The sequence below is a fragment of the Mauremys reevesii genome, unplaced genomic scaffold (assembly GCF_016161935.1).
Source record: "Mauremys reevesii isolate NIE-2019 unplaced genomic scaffold, ASM1616193v1 Contig3, whole genome shotgun sequence".
Lineage (NCBI taxonomy): Eukaryota > Metazoa > Chordata > Testudines > Geoemydidae > Mauremys > Mauremys reevesii.
Window position 1 is genome coordinate 215,631 of NW_024100840.1, and position 24,021 is coordinate 239,651.

General features: G+C 46.9%; 1 pseudogene; it reads right to left on the bottom strand.

The window, feature by feature from the left end:
- Positions 1 to 2,253: 2,253 nt before the first annotated feature.
- The window catches only part of LOC120393747, a 56,800-nt pseudogene continuing 35,032 nt past the window's right edge, over positions 2,254 to 24,021 (bottom strand).

Consider the following 24,021-nt stretch of genomic DNA (forward strand, 5'->3'; position numbering starts at 1 on the left):
CCCTCCAACCCAGATGGCCATAAAACCCGGTGGGTATCTTGCAGGAGGTTACAAGATGATTGGTGAGGGTTTGTTGAACCTGACCACATGCTTCTCCCCACAGAATAGTTTTTACACTGTTTACCAGAAACCTGTAATATTCTTGAGGGTTAGAATAACATTTCCCAACAAATGGTCCGTTGAGCTAAGTGCAGATCCCTGTAATAATCCCCTAGTCCAGTAGCCCCAGGGCATGTTCCAGGCATTGGATTTGAGCCACTGAATCAGCTTTCTGCAGTGAATTACAACCTTCCCAGAGGTAGTTTGTGAGTGCTCTCCATTTTCAGGTGTTCTTTCCCCATTCCCATTCTTCCATTTCTACCGACTTTGTAATTGCCCATAGCAGCATTCTTTTATCTACTTTGGTAAACTGAGAACAGTTAGTAAAGGTATTACTGAGATACCAGTCAGTGGGGAATAGAGTGATAGACATTTGTAAACTAGATGCATTAAGAACGATAGGTCATTGGATGGGGGTAGACAACGATGGGGATGGGTGTGTCACAGACAATTTGGAGGGAGGTGGAGGAGTAGGAAGTGGAAATGGTTTAATTAGGGTGCATTTTCCCTTGGTCCAAAAAGGGGCAGCACGACATCTCCAATTAAAAGGGGGTGCCATGCCTGAAGAATTTAGAGGTATCCAGAGGGGAGTGAGATTTCCATCCAATGTCCACATTCCCCAGAGAGCCAAATCATTTGAGAAAGTGGATGAGAAAGTGGATAAGGAAAAGTTATTTACTTATTCCCATAATACAAGAACTAGGGGTCACCAAATGAAATTAATAGGCAGCAGGTTTAAAACAAATAAAAGGAAGTTCTTCTTCACGCAGCGCACAGTCAACTTGTGGAACTCCTTACCTGAGGAGGTTGTGAAGGCTAGGACTATAACAATGTTTAAAAGGGGACTGGATAAATTCATGGTGGCTAAGTCCATAAATGGCTATTAGCCAGGATGGGTAAGAATGGTGTCCCTAGCCTCTGTTCATCAGAGGATGGAGATGGATGGCAGGAGAGAGATCACTTGATCATTGCCTGTTAGGTTCACTCCCTCAGGGGCACCTGGCATTGTCCACTGTCGGTAGACAGATACTGGGCTAGATGGACCTTTGGTCTGACCCAGTACGGCCTTTCTTATGTTCTTATGTTCTTATTTATTTGCAGGGATAATGAGGGGGAAAAAAGCACACACAGTGATATCACATATACAGTGAGATCACATACACAGTGAGATCACATATACAGTGATCTAAGTGATCATTTATTCCCTCCACCTTAAAAGTCCACCTTGCTGAACTATTGTAGGTATATTCGGATGCTTGTAAGGAGCCGTTATTAAATCACTGAACAAAAAGATTGGTCGGACGGCATTCATTTTGCAAGTATACTTGGCACCAGTTACTGAGGGTATCAGGGTCAGTAGATGGTGAGCATAGGGAATAAACCCCCAATAATATACAGTACCACAACTTGTTAAACCATAATTTCCTCCCTGCCACCAAGGAATTGTTCACCTTCGATACCAGGGCCACTGTTGGATTTGTTCTGGAGTGTAATACTTCGATTTCCTTCCCATTCCAATGTCCTCCGGGTTAGGGTCTGGATAACAAGGCTGACTAAACCTGACCCAGGCAGCCATTGGAAGTATCCGCAGGAGTGGCCATAATTCTGAAAAACAGAATCACTTCATTCCGTTTGGTTTTTGGTGAAGGCATTATAGTGTTTCACCTGAGAGACATGAGCCCACCAGTGCTGACCCTCATGGGATAAGCACACCAGAGATGGATGAATCATGTCAGCTACCAGATCAGGACCCTCCCACTGAGGCACCAGAAAGGGGTGGGGACCGTGAGCATGATACATTATCAGTATTCCAGTTTGTATCTGATCCAGGGGATTGTGTAGAGGATTATACCAGGCTTTGGTCTTGGTCTTAGCCTTGCCCTCTGATTGGGCAGCCTCCCTGTGTAGTATTTGGATTCGCTCCCGAAGCTGAAGGATCCAGTCCTCCGTATTTGCTTGTACAACCTGTTCCATCAGTGGAAGTGTGAGCAGGTTTTCCCACCAAGGCTTTGCTCTGCCCTTTAGCAGTTACTGAGGATTGAAGCCTGTGGCCTTGGCAGGCTGGGCTCGGATACGCATTAAAATAAAATAGCTCGGCCCAATTGGTGCCTCCCAGATTGGTACCCTTCCGAAGTTCCTCCTTGATGGTATGATTCATGAGCTCCACTTGCCCAGCGGCTTGAGGGTGGCCTGCTGACAAGCCACTACTCCAATTTCCTCCCCAAAGACTTCTGGGTACAGAATAAAGGGTTTCTCGGGGTCAGACTAGGGACAGAGGTGATATACTGTTTTAACGCCGAGAAGGCTTTTTCACAGTCCAGTGTCCACTCCCAACCTGGAGATCAGAGTAGAGCTTTCAGGGACCGCAACAAGGTGCTGCATCGAGGAATTAATTCCTGGCAGAACGCAATCAGTCTGATAAATGAAGCTAGAGCCCTAGCATCAGTAGGACGTGGCAGCTGGGTGATCACTGCCTCCCGACTTGAATCAACAGACCGCCTACCTGGCTCAATGGTTATCCCTGGGAAGATTACTGAGGGTTGGACCAGCTGAGCTTTTCTCCCATTCAGCTTTAGTCCTGCTTTTCCAAGACCCTTGATTATATCCCGGATAGCCACAGCCACCTTCTCCTTTTCCCATCCCCAGATGAGAATGTCATCCACATACTGGATACATTGCTGATTCACGGGTCCCATTGCATCCAGAACCCACTTGAGCTCCCGGTGAAAGAGGATGGGGGCATTGTTGTCCCCTTGGGGCAGGACCTGCCACTGGACTTGAGACCCCTGCCAAGCGAAGGCAGTCTTCCACCGACTTTCCTGGGCCAAAGAAATGGACCAGAATCCGTTGGAAATATCCAGCATAGAAAACCACTGGTCCCCTGATTGAATTCGGGAAATTATTTCAGGCAGGCACGTTACCAGTGGGGCGAGGAGGCGGTTGACAGGGTTTAATTCCCGGTAATCAGTGGTTAGCCTCCAACAACCATCTGGTTTACGGACAGACCATATAGGGGCATTGGCGCAGGAGGCAGCAGGATCAATAACCCCTCCCCCACCCCGTTGCTCTAGGACCTCCATCATAATGGAGAGATCCTGAATGGCTGCTCGAGGGATGGGGTACTGCTGAACTGCTGGGACAGCTCCCCCCTCTATGCTTACTACAGTTTGGAGCTGCCCAGCATCCAGAGTGTTCATTCCCCATCCCGACAGGTCCTCCCAACCCAAGAGAATGATTCCTGGTTTTGGCCCTTTTGCTACACTGCTTACCAACCCCATGGGGATTACCTGGCCATTCCCATTAGGGATGGAACGCAGTTAGCAGTTACACAGGTCAACGACCACATGCTTTAAACTGGGTACCCCTATGATGTTGAGCTGGATATTAGGGTCCAGGGAGCAGAATCAAAAGGCTCTCCTTCGGAAGGCCAGAATATTCCGTCCTGGTCAATTCCCCAGTTTTGGCCTCCCGTAGCGCCCCCAAATGATATTTGCTGGCCCCGTTCCCTGGCAGAACCGTGTGCCAGATTTAGCTCGATCCGGAATCCAAAAGCTATGTCCCTTCAGGCCCACCCTTCAGCCTCCCCCGGATTACTGGTCGGCCGAACTGATCCACGGAGAGAGACCAACTCCGTGGACCGACCTGAGGGTTCCACAGCGGGGACCTGCACGTGCCTGCATTTATAGCAAGTTTCCCTGGCTTGGCATTCAGGGCAGGGCCAGTCTCCTTTCTTTGCTACGGGGCTGGCCTTAAAGCCCGAGAAGGTTAGAGGACTGGGCTGGGATCTTTGGGGCTTTGGCCCACATTCCCTGCGGAGGGCATCAAGGCGCTCCTCAAGCGTCAGACCTGGGCAGAGGTATCCCTACTGATAGGGAACTACCCACTTATATGTTCAGCCTTTACTTATATGCTTAGAGTTTAAGAGCCCTTGCTTATAAGCTTAAAGCTTAAATAGTGAAATTAACCCCTTGCCCTGCTAGGCCCAAGGCCTATAAGGCCTATAGCTAAACAATTGCTATGTAAGAGCAAAGGTTGGAACTTCTGCAAAACTTGTTTGTCTGTACAAGGGGCATCCTCAGCCTTGTATCTCTCCATGTGAATCTCTTGTGGAATTCCTTGTGGGCGCAGAGGCTCTCCTCAACCTAGCCACCTCCTCCTGTCATTCTCCCACCTGCTTCCTGAGAGATTTCACCAGCAGGTACCTTTCGTATTAGATGGTCACCCCAGACTGGCTTTATGAGAGTGGAAAATGCAGGCCACAATGTCTGCAAAACCATACCAGGATCTGGGTAGAGGCATCCATGGCTTGATTGTCTGTCTGGATACAGGTGCAAGCGAAGGAGACAGGATTAGTGTTGGCACTGGCGATGTGGCCCTTCCTGACCATAGCAAATGTATTACAACTCCTTCTCAAATTCCCCTGTTTGTGGTCTCCTGGTCACTAGCTTCCCATGGTTGCTTAGCCTCTGGCTTTTAAGGCTTCTCTCCTAGGTCAGTCCTACCCTCAAGGCCGATTGAAGCTGATCAAGGATGATCCATGGAACAAAGGTTCAAACAGTCCCCAGACACATAATCCCAATTGATCCAGTAACTGAAATAACCTGAAAGAGAAAGAAAAACACAAAAAGCCAAACAAACTCACTCACCCCAAGGTTAGTCCTCGCACCTTGTTTGTTTAGGAGGGGGATCTCATTTTCCCGCCTCAAACTCCCCTGTTTGCAGATTGTGTGTCTGGGGACTGTTTGAGCCTTTGTTCCCTAGATCATCCTTCATCAACTGTGATCAGCCTCAATCAGTCTTGTGATCACCCTCCCCCTGTGTGATTAACGAGGGGGTAGGGCTGACCTAGGAGATAAGATCTTAAAAGCCAGAGGCTAAGTGACCATGGAGAGCTACTGACCAGGGGACTGCAAACAGGGGACTTTGAGGGGGAAGAAGGAGATCCCCCTGCTGAACGAACAAGGTGCGAGGACTAACTTTGGGGTGAGTAAATTTGTTTGGCTGTTTGTGTTTTTCTTTCTTTCACGTTTTTGCTGTTATAGAAGAAGCTCATCCCTGCCTGGTGAGCCTTCCTGTGGATGCCTTAGCCAGAATATGGATAATGGCTGTTCCTGAGAGTCATCGAAGCATGCAAGGGCATGTGACTTCCTCATGTGATGCTGGACTCCATCTTGTGACTGTAATTTTCCACAAACTAAGACTAAGAACTTTGTTGGGGACAGTAAAATTCCATCCACGTGGGACTGTACCTACTGGGTTCCGGGAAGTGGGCCCACTGCTAAAGGATCCCCCTCCCCAGCCTAAGGGGAGGATCTACAGGACCTCAAAACCCAACTGATTTTGGGGGACAACTAATAAAAGAACAGGGACAGGAGTGCGGTAAGAGGTCATGTGGGACTGTATCTATTGGGTTTCTGGGAAACTGGGCAGGCAGAAGCCCGCCCAGTGCTAATGGATCCACCCCCAGTCTAAGGGGAGCTTCCACAGGGCCTCAGAAACCCACTAATTGCGGGGGACAACTAATAAAAGAACAGGGACAGGAGTGCGGTCAAAGGGTTATGTGGGACTGTAGCGGGGTAGTTACCCGCTCCTGCCCTGAGTGGTTTAAAAAGCAGCCTGGGAGGGTTTGAAAGCTGCAGCTCTAAAAGCTGGGCTGATTGGGAAAGTGATCCGAGCTGGGCCACACCCTAATCAGGCCATAGCTGGCCTGTATAAAAAGGCCAGGGAAGCCAGGATCAAACTCTCTCTGGCTGTAGAGGGAGAAGGGCCTGGCTGCAGGGAGCTAGAGACAGGGTACCTGAGTGGAGCAGGGCTGGGGAAAGGCAGAGGCACTGGGGAGCTCCAGCCTGGAAAGCCCCAGGCTGTGGCCTAGGGTAAGGCCGAGAGGTACTGGGGGTTGTAGGGGGCAGCTCAGGGGTAGGCAAAGGCAGCAGGTCCAAACCCTTTTGCCTGTGATGAATGGCGGATACACTGCAGTCTGCCCTAGTGAACAGGGGCTAGATGGAGACTGGGCAGTAGCCAAAACTGAGGCGAAGTGGGGATAGTGGGTTGGGGGGTTCCCCAGGGAGGGGAGACCCAGATTGGTGGGGTACTGCCAGGGGGCAGCACCCCAGTTAAAGGAGCACTGGGGTCCAGGGAGGGCCAAGGGGGCCAAGAGGACAGGGGGATCACTGGCCTGCAGAGGGTGCTCGTGGCTGGAAAAGGAGCTAATTCCCAGGAGTCACCAGCAGGAGACGCCGCAGGGGTGAGTCAGCTCGTCTACAGGGACAAGGTATAAAAGACCCTGGAAACATTTCCATTTTGCCTGTTTCCTGCTCTGATCTCTGGACTATGGACTTACACTAAAAAGAGAATTCCAACCAATGTGCTGAGGACTTTCCAGTCTTCTGAGAGTTACCGGAGACTTTAAAAGCCGCCAATCGGTAACATCACTGCTACAAACCTGGTATAAGAACTTTGCAATGATTGGATGTTTAGGATTTCTTTGACCATTTTAACTCTCTCCTTCTTTTCTCTTATAAATTAACCTTTACAAATTAGATACTAAATGATTGGCAACAGCGTGATTATTGGGTAAGATTTGGATTATATATTGACCTGACTTCATGGCTGATTTTTTGAGATTAGAAGAGCTCTTTATTTCAGGGGTTCTCAAACTTCGTTGCACCGCGACCCCCTTCTGACAACAACAATTACTACACACGCCCAGGAGGGGCAACTGGAGCCTGAACTTGCCCAAACCCACCACCCCAGGTGAGGGGGAACAGTGCCAAAGTCCAAGCTTCACCGCCCTAGGCAAGGATAGGGTTGCCAACTCGGTTGGACCGGACGCTGTTTGCAGCAATGGCGTCCGGTCCATCCAGTCTGATCGAGTTGGCAACCCTATGCCGGGGGGTGCAGAGCTTCATCCCCAGGCAGGGGGCCTGTAACCTGAACCCTGCAACTCAGGGCTGAAGCCCTCAGGCTTCAGCTTTGGCCTTGGGCTGCTGGGCTGGGGCTTTGCCTTTGGCCCCAGCCCCCAGCAAGTCTAAGCCAGCCCTGGTGACCCCATTAAAACTGACCCACAGTTTGAGAACCGTTGCTTTATTTGATTACGTTGGTTTTCAATAACCGCTCATCCTAAATTCTAGTGTCTGGGTGGTGATGCAAGTGCTGGAATGCCTAAGGAGACTGCATTTTTGATGACTTGTTAGCAAGTGTGGTGAGATGGAAGTGTGCTTTCTTACTGGCTTAGTATATTGAATGGTAGAATAACCACCAGTCTGGGGTGAGTCCACCCTATTTCTCAGCAGTTTATCCTGAGTTTGGCAGCCTCAGCTGTGACCCACTGAGGCACAGTGACAGCTGGAAGCAACTCATCCACAAGGATAGAGCAGTCCACAGAGTGATCATGGTGTTACACTGGTTCCTGAAGGTTAAAAGCCAAAAAACAAAATCAAAGGCCTGTGAGGAGCTGAGCAGAAGAGGAAGTGGAAGAGATGTGAAAAACAACAGGAAACCCCAGACTTGAGATAGCATAATATAGATAAAATGTGTGCACTGAAATGTTCAGCTTCCTTATAGTTTTATAAAGGTCAGAGAGATTAGAATGAAACTGTGACCATTGGTAATTCCCTGTCAGCTTCGGGAACATACACTGGGTGTCCCAACAAGTAGCCTGCCCCATTGTTCCCCTCTGAGAGAGTTTGTTCCCTCTGCCTCTTCCTGGAAGCTGCTGAGTTCTGACCACTCCTCAGCCCCTCCACACCTCATGCTTGGGGCAATGACTCTGTTATCCCGTATCAAAACCTTTGCTAAAGTAAAGATATATCAGATCCACCGCTTTGCCCATACCCACAGAGCCAGTTATCTCATCATAGAAAGCAATCAGGTTGGTCAGGCATGACTTGCCCTGGGTGAATCCATGTTGAATGTTACCGATCACCTTCCTCTCTTCCAAGTGCTTCAAAATAGAGCACCAGTTCTAGTCCTCTCTCTACCCAGTGCCCTCACTTGTCCTCCCCCAGGGCATTCTCAATCCCCTGTTCCCTGCTAAGGATGTCCTATGACAAACCCTGACTCCAGCAGCCCATGTTCGAGTAGCCTTCTCTCTTTTACTCTCCAGACCACTCCCTGAGAGCTGTATCCACTGTGAGGTTCCCTCTGAACCAACAGGAGCTCCAGGGCCCTGCTGAACCCTCACACTGCAAACCACAGCAGCACCAGCAGGTCTAAAGGTGGTGCTGTGGGAGGCAGGGGGCCTCTGCCAATACCCAACACACCAACAACCAGAAAGGAATCCGTGCAGAGGCAATACAGTGTGCAGCTGTACTATGGCTGGTAAACTGAGGCATGCCTCAAACAGTCTCATCAGGCTGCAGGAAAATTGGCGAGCCAGAGAATGGAAGCTGGATGTCCACCAGAGCACTATGACCGGGGGTGGCAGGAATCTCATGAGACCAGGGAACAGAGACAACCTGTGCCTGATGATAGTGGGGGTGTGGGGGCACAACCCCCGAAGAGCTTGAGTCATGCCCCCCACAGCAGTCTTCCCACGCAGAAAGCAGCGGCCCCTCCCTAGAGCAGCGACCCCTCCTTACAGCTTCTAGCTGTTCTTTCTGCCTCTGCCTCTTCCTGCCTGGTGCAGCTCACCAAGTCATCAGCCCCTAAGAGAGGGAGCTCAGTTGCACTATGTGACAGAGCAATCTGAGGGGGGCACATGACCCTGCATGTCCCCTCACTATTCGCCCCTGCTGGGGATCCTGGATATTAAGGGGCCTGATGCCTGGGCTGAGGTGTGTTCTCCTTGTGGTGTTCCAGGACACTGCAAGGAGACCTGTTCCTTTAAGAACCATGGGAACTGTGGGGTCATTCTATGGAAAGGCTCATGGGGCTGGGGAAACAATTCCCTGAAGAGAGAGTTTGTAGCAAGAAAATTTGACGGGGCTTGATCCGTGGTTATTCTAGACAGGGGCTAGAGGCAGGATTTGGGATCAGAATCTGTGTCTGAGGCAGGGTCTGTAACCTGTTCACAAGTATCAGAGGGGTAGCTGTGTTAGTCTGTATCCACAAAAACAGCGAGGAATCTGGTGGCACCTTAAAGACTAACATATTTATTTGGGCATATGCTTTTGTGGGTAAAAAACCCACTTGCATCTGAAGAAGTGGGGTTTTTACCCACGAAAGCTTATGCCCAAATAAATCTGTTAGTCTTTAAGGTGCCATCAACCTGTCCACAGAGCCTCGGTGGAGCCCAATGCCCATCGTTCAGCCATGAGGATTAAACCCACAGGCCCCACCCAGGGCTGCACAACTGGCTGCTGAAGCCCTGGCTATTCTGTGCAGAATGGTAGAGGCCCCGCAAGGGGCTGGTGAGGCCCAGGTGGCAGCAGAACCCAAACAAGACCATGTAGGTCTAAGCAGGGTCTGAATGAATTCTTCCCTGACACTAAGCTGGGCGGGGGAGAGACTTTGGGTGTGTTTATGTAAAGACAGTTTGCTCCTGCTCTGTTTAGATATCCAGCAGATAGAGCGGAGGTTTGTTCAAAGTAATCAACTTTGGCTGGTGTTGGGTCACAAATCACGTTGGTACTGAATGTCAGGTGAAATACTGTTACCAACATTGTAATTATTGTAGGAATTACAGTATTTAACCTGTCACAAATGAGGGGGTCACCCTCAGTTCAAAGAGCCGCATTAAGCCAGGGGCTCGAATGCCAGGGGCCTGTGAAAGTAAAAGGAAATAGGATAGATGTTCTAGTTAGGTGGTGTTGTAGTTCTTCATGTGTTTTTTTTCTTTTTCCCTCCCTTCAAAGAATGGGCTAAACAGGTTTCTTTAAGAGTATCTTTGTTATGTTAAATGCTTAATCAGAGCTGAAATCAGTTGTGGTAGGACTGTGTTTCTATCCTGCCTGCTAAGAGATAAATATCACTAAAAGATTGATGTGCCCAGGTGAGAGGCAGGTGGCAATAGCAGGTGACTGAGGGCTTATCTACACTGCAATGTTGTCAACAAAACTGTTGCCTTTTATGGGTACTTAAAAAAGCCCCCCCACAAAAGACAAAATTTTGCTGATGCAAGTGAACATAAGAACGGCCGTACCGGGTCAGACCATAGGTCCATCTAGCCCAGTATCTCTCTACCAACAGTGGCCAATGCCAGGTGCCCCAGAGGATGTGAACCTAACAGGCAATGATCAAGTGATCTCTCTCCTGCATTCCATCTCCATCCTCTGATGAACAGAGGCTAGGGACACCATTCCTAACCCATCCTGGCTAATAGCCATTTATGGATTTAACCACCATAAATGTATCCAGTTCTCTTTTAAACCCTGTTATAGTCCTAGCCTTCACAACCTCCTCAGGTAAGGAGTTCCACACATTGACTGTGCGCTGCGTGAAGAACTTCCTTTTATTTGTTTTAAACCTGCTGCCTATTAATTTCATTTGGTGACCCCTAGTTCTTGTATTATGGGAATAAGTAAATAACTTTTCCTTATCCACTTTCTCAACATCACTCATGATTTTATATACCTCTATCATATCCCCTCTTAGTCTCCTCTTTTCCAAGCTGAAGAGTCCTAGCCTCTTTAATCTCTCCTCATATGGGACCCTCTCAAAACCCCTAATCATTTTAGTTGCCCTTCTCTGAACCTTTTCTAGTGCCAGCATATCTTTTTTGAGGTGAGGAGACCACATCTGTACACAGTATTCGAGATGTGGGCGTAGCATGGATTTGTATAAGGGCAATAATATATTCTCAGTCTTATTCTCCATCCTAAGTGGCAGTGTGAACGCAGCTTTGTCTGCAGGAGCACTCTCCTGCCAACAGATCTAACACTATTCATGGGCTGAAAGTATTTTGTCAGCAAAAGTACCAACAAAATACCTGCAGAGAGCGTTCGCACACGCTGACTTTTAGCGATAAGGCTGTGTGTGTTGCTAAAAGCTGTGTAGTGTAGCCAAGCCCTGATAGTCAGCTGGTGAGCAAGTGGCTGGTGAGGCAAAAAGGTGCAGCCATTTGGTGGAGAGGTATGCCGAGACCACTGACCAGGGGGCTGCTGGGAGTGTGCAGCAGGGTGGCTAGCGGAGAGGGGTGGTGAGTGAGCAGCAGAGTGAGTAAGGTGCCCGAGGGTGGGAGGTGAACTCTGCAGATACATCTCTGAACTCTGGGTCTGCACTGACCAAGGGCAGCAACTGTGAGTGGGGTGCAAAGAAGGGTTGGGCATGTTAAAGGGATTATTGGGTTGCTGGACTTGAGAACCGGAGGGGGAAAGGACTCTGCCCAACCTACTTGGGGGGGTTTCTCTTTACTCATGGTTTATGAACCCTGTTTGCAGTGTCTTCCCAAATAAACATCAGGTTACTTCCCTCCTTTTTAAAAATGTTTCTTTTCTACACTCAGACTCTGTGCATGTGAGAGGAGAAGTATTGCCTCTCAGAGGCATCCAGGGGTGGTGTGTAATTTTCCCAGGTCACTGGGTGGGGGCTTGGGCCTGTTCTGTGTTGTATTGATATTGTACCTGGCCCTGGTTGCTGCTGGCTCCACCTGGCAGAAGGGTTACAAAGGATATATCTACCCAGCACAAAACCCGTGGCAGCATCCCAGAGCCTGGGTCTACAGAGTCGGGCTCTAAGAACTTGTGCTGCAGTGCTACAAATAGCCATGTGGATGTTTGGGCTCAGACTGGAGCTCAAGCTCTGAAATCGCCCTCATTCCCAAGATTCAGAGAATCTTTGAAGAACCAGTTTGGAGCCAGGAAAGAGACAGCTCCTGAACTGTATAGAGACCAAACCACACATTCAAGGCATGTCCACATGCTCCCAGTTCAGAGACAGCAAGGGAAAGAAACGCCATCTCACTGTGGGTAACGCATGCACACACAGACCACATATTCTGCAAATGCTGCAGATAGAGAGACAGGAAGGGGAAGACAAACTAGTCTGAGTGTGGGAGACAGAGATCTGCAGCGAGTGCTAATTCGGGAGAGGGAACAGGAACCTCATCAAAGTGTTGTTGATCACCACGCCTATTCACAGATGTTTCCATGCACATTTTAGAGATACAAAAACAGGAAACTAGCACAGTGTGGGTACAACCTTCCCCCAGTTATCACTCTGCAGATACAGACAGGAAAGAAAGACTCGCCCATGAATGTACTCAACTATATTTCAACAAAAAAAAAAAAGACCTTTTCCTCTCAGCCTGCCCTTTTTGCCATCCCAGCAAATGAGTTTATACATATACATTTCAGATAGCACAAGAACATTTTACAGTGTTATTTACACACCTATCTCACAGTTCAGAGCAGTTACGATAATGGGAACATGGCAGAAGATCACCATAAAGGAAGGGAGAACAAGGTAATCACACAGGACAGGCAGCATTGGGATGAAAAACTTCAGAATCTCCATGCTTTGGCTCAGGGACTTAAAATTTGGCAGCAGGATTACCATAGGAGCAGGGATGTATCTTTTGTTGTCCCCATATTAATTTGCTAAAATTTCTGCAAATTAGAAGCTCAGAAGATTCCATCTGCACCGAGTATGCACCATCCCCGCACAGTTTCTATGTGTGACCAAATTTGCACATGTGCCATCCATACAAAGTGACCCAAATCTGTCAGAATCCTGCACCTGATGGGTCATCCAGCTTTTCTAGGTTTAAATATAAGAAAGACCCAAATAAATGTTGCCACTTAGAATATCTGTACGCTCTTTGACAGAGATGATGGACCTCAGCATAGAACAGCCATATTTGATAGCGTATTGGTCCAATACGCTTCACTCAGTGGACAAGACTTGGTGATGAGTCTCAGCTAGAAGTGGTTGCTGGTAACACTTTTCACTGGATTGGCAATTCTGAGGATGAACCCAGATGCTCTGCTGAGGGGTTTGCCATCAGTTCTTTGATTGGGCATGAACTGGAGTCACTGCTGAAGGGTGTTAGCGACACACTTACGCTCTGCTGCATTGGTCTTGCTAAAGGTTGATATGCTGCTGTCATCAATGCATGTGCACCGACAATAATACATCCAGATGAGGATAAAGACTTCTGTGGACCCCTTGATTGCAGCATCAAGTTGGTTCCATGTAATGACAAGCTGATCATTCTAGATTATTTCAATGCCAGGGGCAATGGTCATTGTAGGGTGAGTAATGTGAATGGCAACAGCTTGTCACTCCTTTCCAAAGGTACTGAGTACTTCCTAGTCATCAACACTGTTTTAACTGGCCAACAAGTATAGGATGACCTGGATGCCCCTCATTCAAAGCACTGACACATGATTGATTATGTTATTGTGCAGCAAAGAGATCTCTGCGATGTTAGGCTCCCTGACTGCTGGTCAGATCACAGACTCCTGAGAAGTCAAATGTCCTCCTACGTTGCTCCCAAGCAATGTAGAAAGCAACTCAAGCCAGTGAAGAAAATAAATATTTCAAGCCTGGGAAACTGTGACAAACACTCTGAATTCCAACAAGAATTCACAGGAAGCATTTCCCTCAGTTACAGATGCCTCAGTGGATGTTAAGACAGCCTGGAAACATTCTGGGGACATGACATATAATATGGCTGCTGAAGGTCTTGGCTTCCTTAAGAGGAAACATCAGGACTAGTTTAATGAGAATTGTTGTGTATTTAGTTGTCATGGTTTTTGTTCCTATGGCAACTGAGTTAGATTATTAGGGGATAGCTCGGCCAGCTTCGGCCGGCTGAGTGAGCTCTGTGTCTGTAAATAAAATGGTAGTTTTGTTAGCTGTCTGCTCTCTGGCCTCAAGTGATTTCTTCCTAAACCGGCTGTCCCCAAGGATATAACAAGTGGCGATGATGGATGGGATCCTGGTGCTGCTCCAGTAACAGAAGGAAGTAGAAGTCAAGGTAAAGAACAAACAAAGAAAAATACTGCTTGTTTGCACTAACTGTGAAAGTGAAACTAAAAATCATGGCTACTCTGACCAGGCCACTGGAACCTTTTGATGAGAATATAGAGCAGTGGCCTGTGTATACTGAGCGTTTTGAGCTTTTTGTTATTGCAAATGACATTACAGAAGCGAAGAAGGTGCCAATATTCTTAACTGTTGTAGGAGCTAAAACCTACTCTCTGCTACGCAGCTTACTACACCCTGTTAAGCCTGAGACTAAATCTTACAGTGACATTGTGGAAATCCTGGGGTCACATTTTTCCCCAAAACCACTGGTAATTGCTGAAAGATCTAGGTTCCACAAAAGAGACCAAAAGGAAGATGAAACAGTTGTACAATATGTAGCAATTTTAAAAAAGCTAGAAGAACACTGTGAATTTAAAGAGATATTAAATGATGCCCTGCGTGACAGGTTAGTGTGTGGCCTCTACAGTGAAGCTATACAGAAGCGCCTACTGACAGAGGCTCAGCTTACCTTACAGAAGGCTGTTGATATTGCTGTCTCCATGGAACTGGCTACAAGGAAGGCGCAATACATCGGTGCATCCCCTAGGGTGCAAAAAGTGTCACAAGAACCGACTCACAAAACTGTGCAGAGTCAAGAATGTTACTGCTGTGGTAAGCCGGGTCACCAGGCATCAGGATGCTGGTGTAAGGACCTGATGTGTCGACACTGTGGCAAAAAGGGACACATTGATGTGCCTGTAAACAAAAGAAAAAGAGGCCTGTGGTCTGGCCAACAAAAAGAGAACATAAGAACATAAGAAAGGCCGAACCGGGTCAGACCAATGGTCCATCTAGCCCAGTATCTGTCTACCGACAGTGGCCAATGCCAGGTGCCCCAGAGGGAGTGAACCTAGCAGGCAATGATCAAGTGATCTCTCTCCTGCCATCCATCTCCATCCTCTGATGAACAGAGGCTAGGGACACCATTCTTACCCATCCTGGCTAATAGCCATTTATGGACTTAGCCACCATGAATTTATCCAGTCCCCTTTTAAACATTGTTATAGTGCTAGCCTTCACTACCTCCTCAGGTAAGGAGTTCCACAAGTTGACTGTGCGCTGCGTGAAGAAGAACTTCCTTTTATTTGTTTTAAACCTGCTGCCTATTAATTTCATTTGGTGACCCCTAGTTCTTGTATTATGGGAATAAGTAAATAATTTGTCCTTATCCACTTTCTCAACATCACTCATGATTTTATATACCTCTATCATGTCCCCCCTTAGTCTTCTCTTTTCCAAGCTGAAGAGTCCTAGCCTCTTTAATCTTTCCTCGTATGGGACCCTCTCTAAACCCCTAATCATTTTAGTTGCCCTTTTCTGAACCTTTTCTAGTGCTAGAATATCTTTTTTGAGGTGAGGAGACCACATCTGTACACAGTATTCGAGATGTGGGCGTACCATGGATTTATATAAGGGCAATAATATATTCTCAGTCTTATTCTCTATCCCCTTTTTAATTATTCCTAACATCCTGTTTGCTTTTTTGACCGCCTCTGCACATTGCGTGGACATCTTTAGAGAACTATCCACGATGACGCCAAGATCTTTTTCCTGACTCGTTGTAGCTAAATTAGTCCCCATCATGTTGTATGTATAGTTGGGGTTATTTTTTCCAATGTGCATTACCTTACATTTATCCACATTAAATTTCATTTGCCATTTTGTTGCCCAATCACTTAGTTTTGTGAGATCTTTTTGAAGTTCTTCACAATCTGCTTTGGTCTTAACTATCTTGAGTAGTTTAGTATCATCTGCAAACTTTGCCACCTCACTGTTTACCCCTTTCTCCAGATCATTTATGAATAAATTGAATAGGATTGGTCCTAGGACTGACCCTTGGGGAACACCACTAGTTACCCTTCTCCATTCTGAGAATTTACCATTAATTCCTACCCTTTGTTCCCTGTCCTTTAACCAGTTCTCAATCCATGAAAGGACCTTCCCTTTTATCCCATGACAGCTTAATTTACGTAAGAGCCTTTGGTGAGGGACTTTGTCAAAGGCTTTCTGGAAATCTAAGTACACTATATTCACTGGATCCCCCTTGTCCACATGTTTGTTGACCCCTTCAAAGAACTCTAATAGATTAGTAAGACACGATTTCCCTTTACAGAAACCATGTTGACTATTGCTCAAGAGTTTATGTTTTTCTATGTGTCTGACAATTTTATTCTTTACTATTGTTTCAACTAATTTGCCCGGTACTGACGTTAGACTTACCGGTCTGTAATTGCCGGGATCACCCCTAGAGCCCGTTTTAAATATTGGCGTTACATTAGCTAACTTCCAGTCATTGGGTACCGAAGCCGATTTAAAGGACAGGTTACAAACCTTAGTTAATAGTTCTGCAACTTCACATTTGAGTTCTTTCAGAACTCTTGGGTGAATGCCATCTGGTCCTGGTGACTTGTTAATGTTGAGTTTATCAATTAATTCCAAAACCTCCTCTAGTGACACTTCAATCTGTGACAGTTCCTCTGATTTGTCACCTACAAAAGCCAGCTCAGGTTTGGGAATCTCCCTAACATCCTCAGCCATGAAGACTGAAGCAAAGAATCCATTTAGTTTCTCCGCAATGACTTTATCATCTTTAAGCGCTCCTTTTGTATTTTGATCATCAAGGGGCCCCACTGGTTGTTTAGCAGGCTTCCTGCTTCTGATGTACTTAAAAAACATATTGTTATTACCTTTGGAGTTTTTGGCTAGCCGTTCTTCAAACTCCTCTTTGGCTTTTCTTATTACACTCTTGCACTTAAGTTGGCAATGTTTGTGCTCCTTTCTATTTGCCTCACTAGGATTTGACTTCCACTTTTTAAAGGAAGTCTTTTTATCTCTCACTGCTTCTTTTACCTGGTTGTTAAGCCATGGTGGCTCTTTTTTAGTTCTTTTACTGTTTTTCTTAATTTGGGGTATACATTGAAGTTGGGCCTCTATTATGGTGTCTTTATAAAGGGCCCATGCAACTTGCAGGGATTTCACTTTAGTCACTGTACCTTTTAACTTTTGTCTAACTAACCCCCTCATTTTTGTATCGTTCCCCCTTTTGAAATTAAATGCCACAGTGTTGGGCAGTTGAGGTGTTCTTCCCATCACAGGGATGTTGAATGCTATTGTATTATGGTCACTATTTCCAAGCGGTCCTGCTATAGTTACCTCTTGGACCAGCTCCTGCGCGCCACTCAGGATTAAATCTAGAGTCGCCTCTCCCCTTGTGGGTTCCCGTATCAGCTGCTCCATGAAGCAGTCATTTAAAATATCGAGAAATTTTATCTCTGCATTTCGTCCTGAAGTGAAGTGTTCCCAGTCAATATGGGGATAATTGAAATCCCCCACTATTATTGGGTTCTTAATTTTGATAGCCTCTCTAATTTCCCTTAGCATTTCATCATCACTATTACTGTCCTGGTCAGGTGGTCGATAATAGATCCCTAATGTTGTATTTTTACTAGAGCATGAAATTTCTATCCATAGAGATTCTATGGCACATGTGGATTCGCTTAAGATTTTTACTTCATTTGAATCTACACTTTCTTTCACATATAGTGCCACTCCTCCCCCCGCACGACCTCTTCTGTCCTTCCGATATATTTTGTACCCCGGAATGATTGTGTCCCATTGATTGCTCTCTGTCCACCAGGTTTCTGTGATGCCTATTATATCAATATCCTCCTTTATCACAAGGCACTCTAGTTCACCCATCTTATTATTTAGACTTCTGGCATTTGTGTACAATCACTTTAAAAACTTGTCCCTGTTTATTTGTCTGCCTTTTTCTGATGTGCCAGATTCTTTTTTATGTATGCAGGAACCCTGCATACCCTAGAGCAGACCCAGGATGATCAAGGTGACACCTCATCGCAAGAGGAAGTGCCACTGCATGTTTTGTCTTTGGCAGTGGGCTCACATGAATACTGGGTAACCCCATTATTGGATGGCAAACCTATACGCATGGAACTGGACACCGGTGCAGCCATCTCGCTGGTCTCCAAGACTGTGTATAAAGAAAAGCTACAGCATCTTCCGCTTAAGGCAACAAAAACTGTTCTGAAGATGTATACGGGAGAAGCTGTGCCCATGTTGGGCACTATTGATGTTAAGGTGGAGCTCAATGGACAGGCGGCTAAATTGCCACTGTTTGTGGTGAGAGGTAACTACCCAGCCTTAATGGGTAGGTCTTGGCTTGGGAAGATTCAACTGAACTGGGCAGAAGTGCACCGGATGACTAAAGAAGAAACCAGTCTAACCCCTATACTAAGGAAACATGCTGCTGTTTTTGGAGATGATTTGGGAAGTATGAAGGGAATCACTGTGACATTGAACATTAAACCTGACAGTCCACCAAAATATCTGAAAGCCCGAACTGTGCCATATGCCATCAGGCCAAAAGTTGAAGCAGACCTGGAGCGCCTGGTCACCAATGGAGTCCTAATACCAGTTACCCATAGCTCATGGGCCACTCCTATCATTCCAATAGTGAAGAAAGATGTCTCTCTCCAGATTTGCGGTGATTTTAAAGTCACTGTCAACCCAGTGTTGTGTGCAGAGGAATACCCGCTTCCCCGCATCGATGACCTCTTCGCAGGCCTGGCTGGGGGACAAAAGTTCAGTAAAATTGATCTGAGTCAAGCATATTTACAGATGCACATTGATGAAAAGTCCCAAGAGCTGTTGACTATTGTGACTCATAAGGGGCTTTATCGATACTGTCGCCTACCCTTCAGAATAACGTCTGCTCCCGCCCTGTTCCAGAGGGCTATGGACCAGATCTTGTGTGGCTTGTCAGGAGTTCAGTGCTATCTGGATGATATCCTGGTCACTGGAAGAACTGAAGAGGATCGCTTAAAGAATTTAGAGGCTACCCTACAAAAACTGGAAGAGTATGGCCTACAAGTTCGCAAAGACAAGTGTGAATTCTTCAAGCCCTCTGTTGAATATTTGGGACACATCATTGTTTCGGCAGGTCTTCATAAGGCCCCTGCAAAAGTTAAAGCTATTGTGGAGGCTCCCCCACCTCGAAATGTAAGCCAGCTGCGCTCGTTTCTAGGACTACTGAACTATTATGGAAAGTTCATCTCACAGTTAGCCACACTGCTAAAACCACTTCATGAGCTCCTTGGGCAGAACAAGGCCTGGAAGTGGACTGAAGCCTGTGATGTTGCATTTAACAAAGCTAAGGATGCATTGCTAAATTCTGAAGTTCTAACGCACTTTGATCCATCCTTACCCCTACAATTGGCCTGCGATGCCTCCCCTTATGAAGTGGGAGCAGTCATGTCACACATTATGCCTTCAGGAGAAGAGAGACCTATTTTTGCTTCATGCATTCTAAGCAAAGCAGAAACTAACTACGCCCAAATCGAACGTGAGGCATTAGGAATTGTTTTTGGAATTCGGAAGTTTCATCAGTACCTGTTTGGGCGAAAGTTTACTCTTCTCACAGACCATCGACCTCTGACGTCAATTTTTGGACCCTACACAGGCATTCCCCCATTAGCTGCTAGTCGTATGCAAAGTTGGGCATTGTTACTTTCAGCACACACATATGAAATCAAATATCGGAAATCCACTCTGCACGGCAATGCAGATGGCCTCTCAAGGTTGCCTTTGCCGGTCAAACATCAAGATGGTGCCCAAAAGGAAATCTTCTACTTTGAACAGGTAGAGAATACACCCATCACTGCTACTCAGATAAAGAAGGCAACCCACGTTGACCCAGTATTGTCCCAAGTTATGGACCTGGTGATGCATGGAAAATCTCGACAAACCTCTCCAGTCTCATCCGACCTTGTTACCTACATGTCCAGGAGGACGGAGTTATTGGTCCAATCTGGTTGTTTGTTGTGCGGGAGACGTGTCATTATTCCACCACCACTGAGATCACAGATGTTAGAACAGCTACATTCTGGTCACTGTGGAATAGTGCGCATGAAGGAAATTGCACGAAACTATTTTTGGTGGCCTGGATTTGACAGTGCTATTGAAGAAAAGGCAAAAGCTTGTATGTCATGTCAGGGTGTGAGGAATGCACCCCAGTGGGCACCCCTACATCCATGGGACTGGCTTGAAAACCCGTGGCAACGTATTCACGTTGACTTCGCTGGCCCCCTTGAAGGAAGCATGTTCTTGGTGGCAGTAGATGCCCATTCTAAATGGCCAGAAGTCTCTATAATGCAGTCCACTACTGCAGAGTGTACTATCCAAAAACTACGAGGACTCTTTAGTCGTTTTGGTCTGCCAGAACAACTTGTGAGCGACAACGGACCGCAGTTCATCTCTCAGGAGTTTCAAAATTTTATGAAGGCAAATGGGATACACCACATCACGTCAGCACCATATCATCCATCCACCAACGGATTAGCTGAAAGATTTGTGCAGACAATGAAAAATGCTTTGAAATCAGCAAGGGGACAACACTCCATTCAAAAGCGTCTGGATACCTTCTTACTTTCCTACAGAAACACACCTCATGCTACGACCCAGGCATCCCTGGCCTTTCTAATGATGGGATGACAGCTGCGCACTTGCTTTGATCTGCTGAAACCTTCTGAACCCCGACAAACTGTGCAACATCAGCAGCAATATCAAGTCATCAGACGGGCACCCAGAGCAAAAGACCGAACCTTTAGCCCGGAACAGCCAGTTTTGGCTCAGAATTATACTTCCAGAGCTAAATGGGTCCCGGCCACAGTCATCACTCAAACAGGACCTGTTTCCTACACAGTCCGGACTGCAGAGAATCTTACCTGGCAGCGACATGTAGATCAGCTGTTGCCAGGTCAGACCAGTCCTCAGGACACATCTGCAGTTGAGGGGTCTGACTTCACCTCTTCTGGTGAGGCACCGAATCACGAATCACCTGTTCCTGATTGTTCTCCTCCATTACTGCTGGCGGCTGAGATACCCCTTTGCCCAGCACGAGCTGATACCACCTCCTCACCCGTTCGTGCTGCGGACCCTGAGCCCATGATACTTTCGGGTGCAACAACACCAGAAGTTCGCCGTAATCCACCTAGAGACAGAAGGCTGCCTCATCGGCTGGATCTTTAGCTAGGGCGAACCCATGGTTATGGGGCAAAATAATCCCCAGGGTTTAGCCGGGAATGGAGGCAGTCTACCCTCCTTCTCTAGTCTAGTGTGTGTTTTATTTAGGGGATGTTCTTATTGAGGGGGAGGAATATGTTGTGTATTTGGTTGTCATGGTTTTTGTTCCTATGGCAACTGAGTTAGATTATTAGGGGATAGCTCGGCCAGCTTCGGCTGGCTGAGTGAGCTCTGTGTCTGTAAATAAAATGGTAGTTTTGTTAGCTGTCTGCTGTCTGGCCTCAAGTGATTTCTTCCTAAACCAGCTGCCCCCAAGGATATAACAATTTTATTATTTTTTTATATAAGCTGTACCCTGTAAACTTCCATCCTGATTTTACAAAGATAGTTTTTTACTTTTTCTTTCTTTAATTAAAAATCTTTTCTTTTTAGAACCTGATTGATTTCTTCCCTTGTTTGGAATCTCAGGGGAAGAGGGGGGGGAAGGGAATCCCTCTTTGTTTGATTCAAGGAGTTTTAATCAAGGTGATCTCTCACAACGGCTAAGGGAGGGGAAGATGGGGCAATGGCTATTTCCCTTTGTGTTAAGATCTAAGGAGTTTGGATCTGTGTTCCCCAGGGAAAGTTTGGGGGAACAGGGAGTGTGCTAGACACTGGAATTTCTAGCTGGTGGCAGCATAACCAGATCTAAACTAGGATTTAAGTTTAGAGGAGTCCATGCAGGTCCCCATCTTGTGGACCCTAACGTTCAAAGTGGGGAATAAACCTATGACATGGTAGGCAGCGGTGGAGACTTTTTTGAGAAACCAAAGCAAGGGAGGTTTTTTTTTCCTTTCTGGCTGCTTGGAAAAACAGCTAGGGAAGAGGTGTTAAGTTTTTCTAACAAGGCTTGTTAGAAAGGACCCTCACTGAGAGAGCATTAGCAGTTTGCAAAAGACAGGACAAACCAGTTTTTCTGGTTCTCTGTCAGGGAGCAACACCAGCAAAAAAAAATTTGCAAATGAAAAGTTTTGTTTTCTTTTTATTGGAAAGCCCCAAGACCAGGTCAAGGCCCCTCTCCAGCCACTCCCCATAATTGAGGTCCCATTTCAGCGAGTAGCTGTGGATATTATGGGTCCTTTCCCAAAGAAGACCCCCAGAGGAAAGCAGTACATACTGACTTTCGTGGACTTTGCTACCAGATGGCCGGAAGCAGTAGCTCTAAGCAACACCAGGGCTAACACTGTGTGCCGGGCCTTAACAGACATTTTTGCCAGGGTAGGTTGGCCCTCCGACATCCTTACCGATTCGGGAACTAATTTCCTGTCAGGGACCATGAAAAACCCGTGGGAAGCTCATGGGGTGAATCACTTGGTTGCCACCCCTTACCACCACCAAACCAATGGCCTGGTGGGGAGGTTTAATGGAACTTTGGGGGCCATGATACGTAAATTCGTGAATGAACACTCCAATGATTGGGATCTAGTGTTGCAGCAGTTGCTGTTTGCCTACAGGGCTGTACCACATCCCAGTTTAGGGTTTTCACCATTCGAGCTTGTGTATGGCCACGAGGTTAAGGGGCCATTACAGTTGGTGAAGCAGCAATGGGAGGGGTTTACGCCTTCTCCAGGAACTAACATTCTGGACTTTGTAAGCAACCTACAAAGCACCCTCTGCCATTCTTTAGCCCTTGCTAAAGAAAACCTAAAGGATGCTCAAACAGAGCAAAAGGTCTGGTATGATAGACATACCAGAGAGCGTTCCTTCAAGGTAGGAGACCAGGTTATGGTCTTGAAGGCGCAACAGGCCCATAAGATGGAAGCGTCATGGGAAGGACCATTCATGGTCCAAGAACGCCTGGGAGCTGTTAACTACCTCATAGTGTTTCCTAATTCCTCCTTAAAGCCTAAGATGTACCATGTTAACTCTCTAAAGTCCTTTTATTCCAGAGACTTACAGGTTTGTCAGTTTACAGCCCAGGGAAGAGATGGCGCTGAGTGGCCTGAATGTGTCTACTACGAAGGAAAAAGTAATGGTGGTGTGGAAGAGGTGAACCTCTCCACAACCCTGGAACGTCTACAGCGGCAACAGATCAAGGAGCTGTGCACTCGCTTCGCCCCCTTGCTCTCAGCCACCCCAGGACGGACTGACCAAACATACCACTCCATTGACACAGGTAATGCTCACCCAATTAGAACCCCACCCTACTGGGTGTCTCCTCATGCCCAAGTTGCTATAGAACAGGAGATCCAAAACATGCTAGAGATGGGTATCATCCGCTCCTCTACCAGTGCATGGGCATCTCCAGGGGTTCTAGTACCCAAACCAGATGGGGAAATACGCTTTTGCGTGGACTACCATTAGCTAAATGCTGTAACTCGTCCCGACAACTATCCAATGCCATGCACCGACGAGCTATTGGAGAAATTGGGACGTGCCCAGTTCATCTCTACAATAGATTTAACCAAGGGATACTGGCAAGTACCATTAGATGAACCCGCTAAAGAAAAGTCAGCCTTCATCACCCATGCAGGGATGTATGAATTTAATGTACTTCCTTTTGGACTGCAAAATGCACCCGCCACCTTCCAAAGGCTGGTAGATGGTCTACTAGCAGGATTGGGAGAATATGCAGTTGCCTACCTCGATGATGTGGCCATTTTTTCTGATTCATGGCCTGAACACCTGGAAAAGGTCTTTGAGCGCATCAGGCAGGCAGGACTAACTATTAAGGCCAAAAAGTGTCAAATAGGCCAAAACAGAGTGACTTACCTAGGGCACCAGGTGAGTCAAGGAACAATAAATCCCCTACAGGCAAAGGTGGAGGCTATCCAAAAGTGGCCTGTCCCAAGGTCAAAAAAACAGGTCCAATCCTTCTTAGGCTTGGCCGGATATTACAGGCGATTTGTACCACACTACAGCCAAATCGCTGCCCCACTAACTGACCTAACCAAAAAGACCCAGACAAATGCAGTTAAGTGGACTGATGAGTGT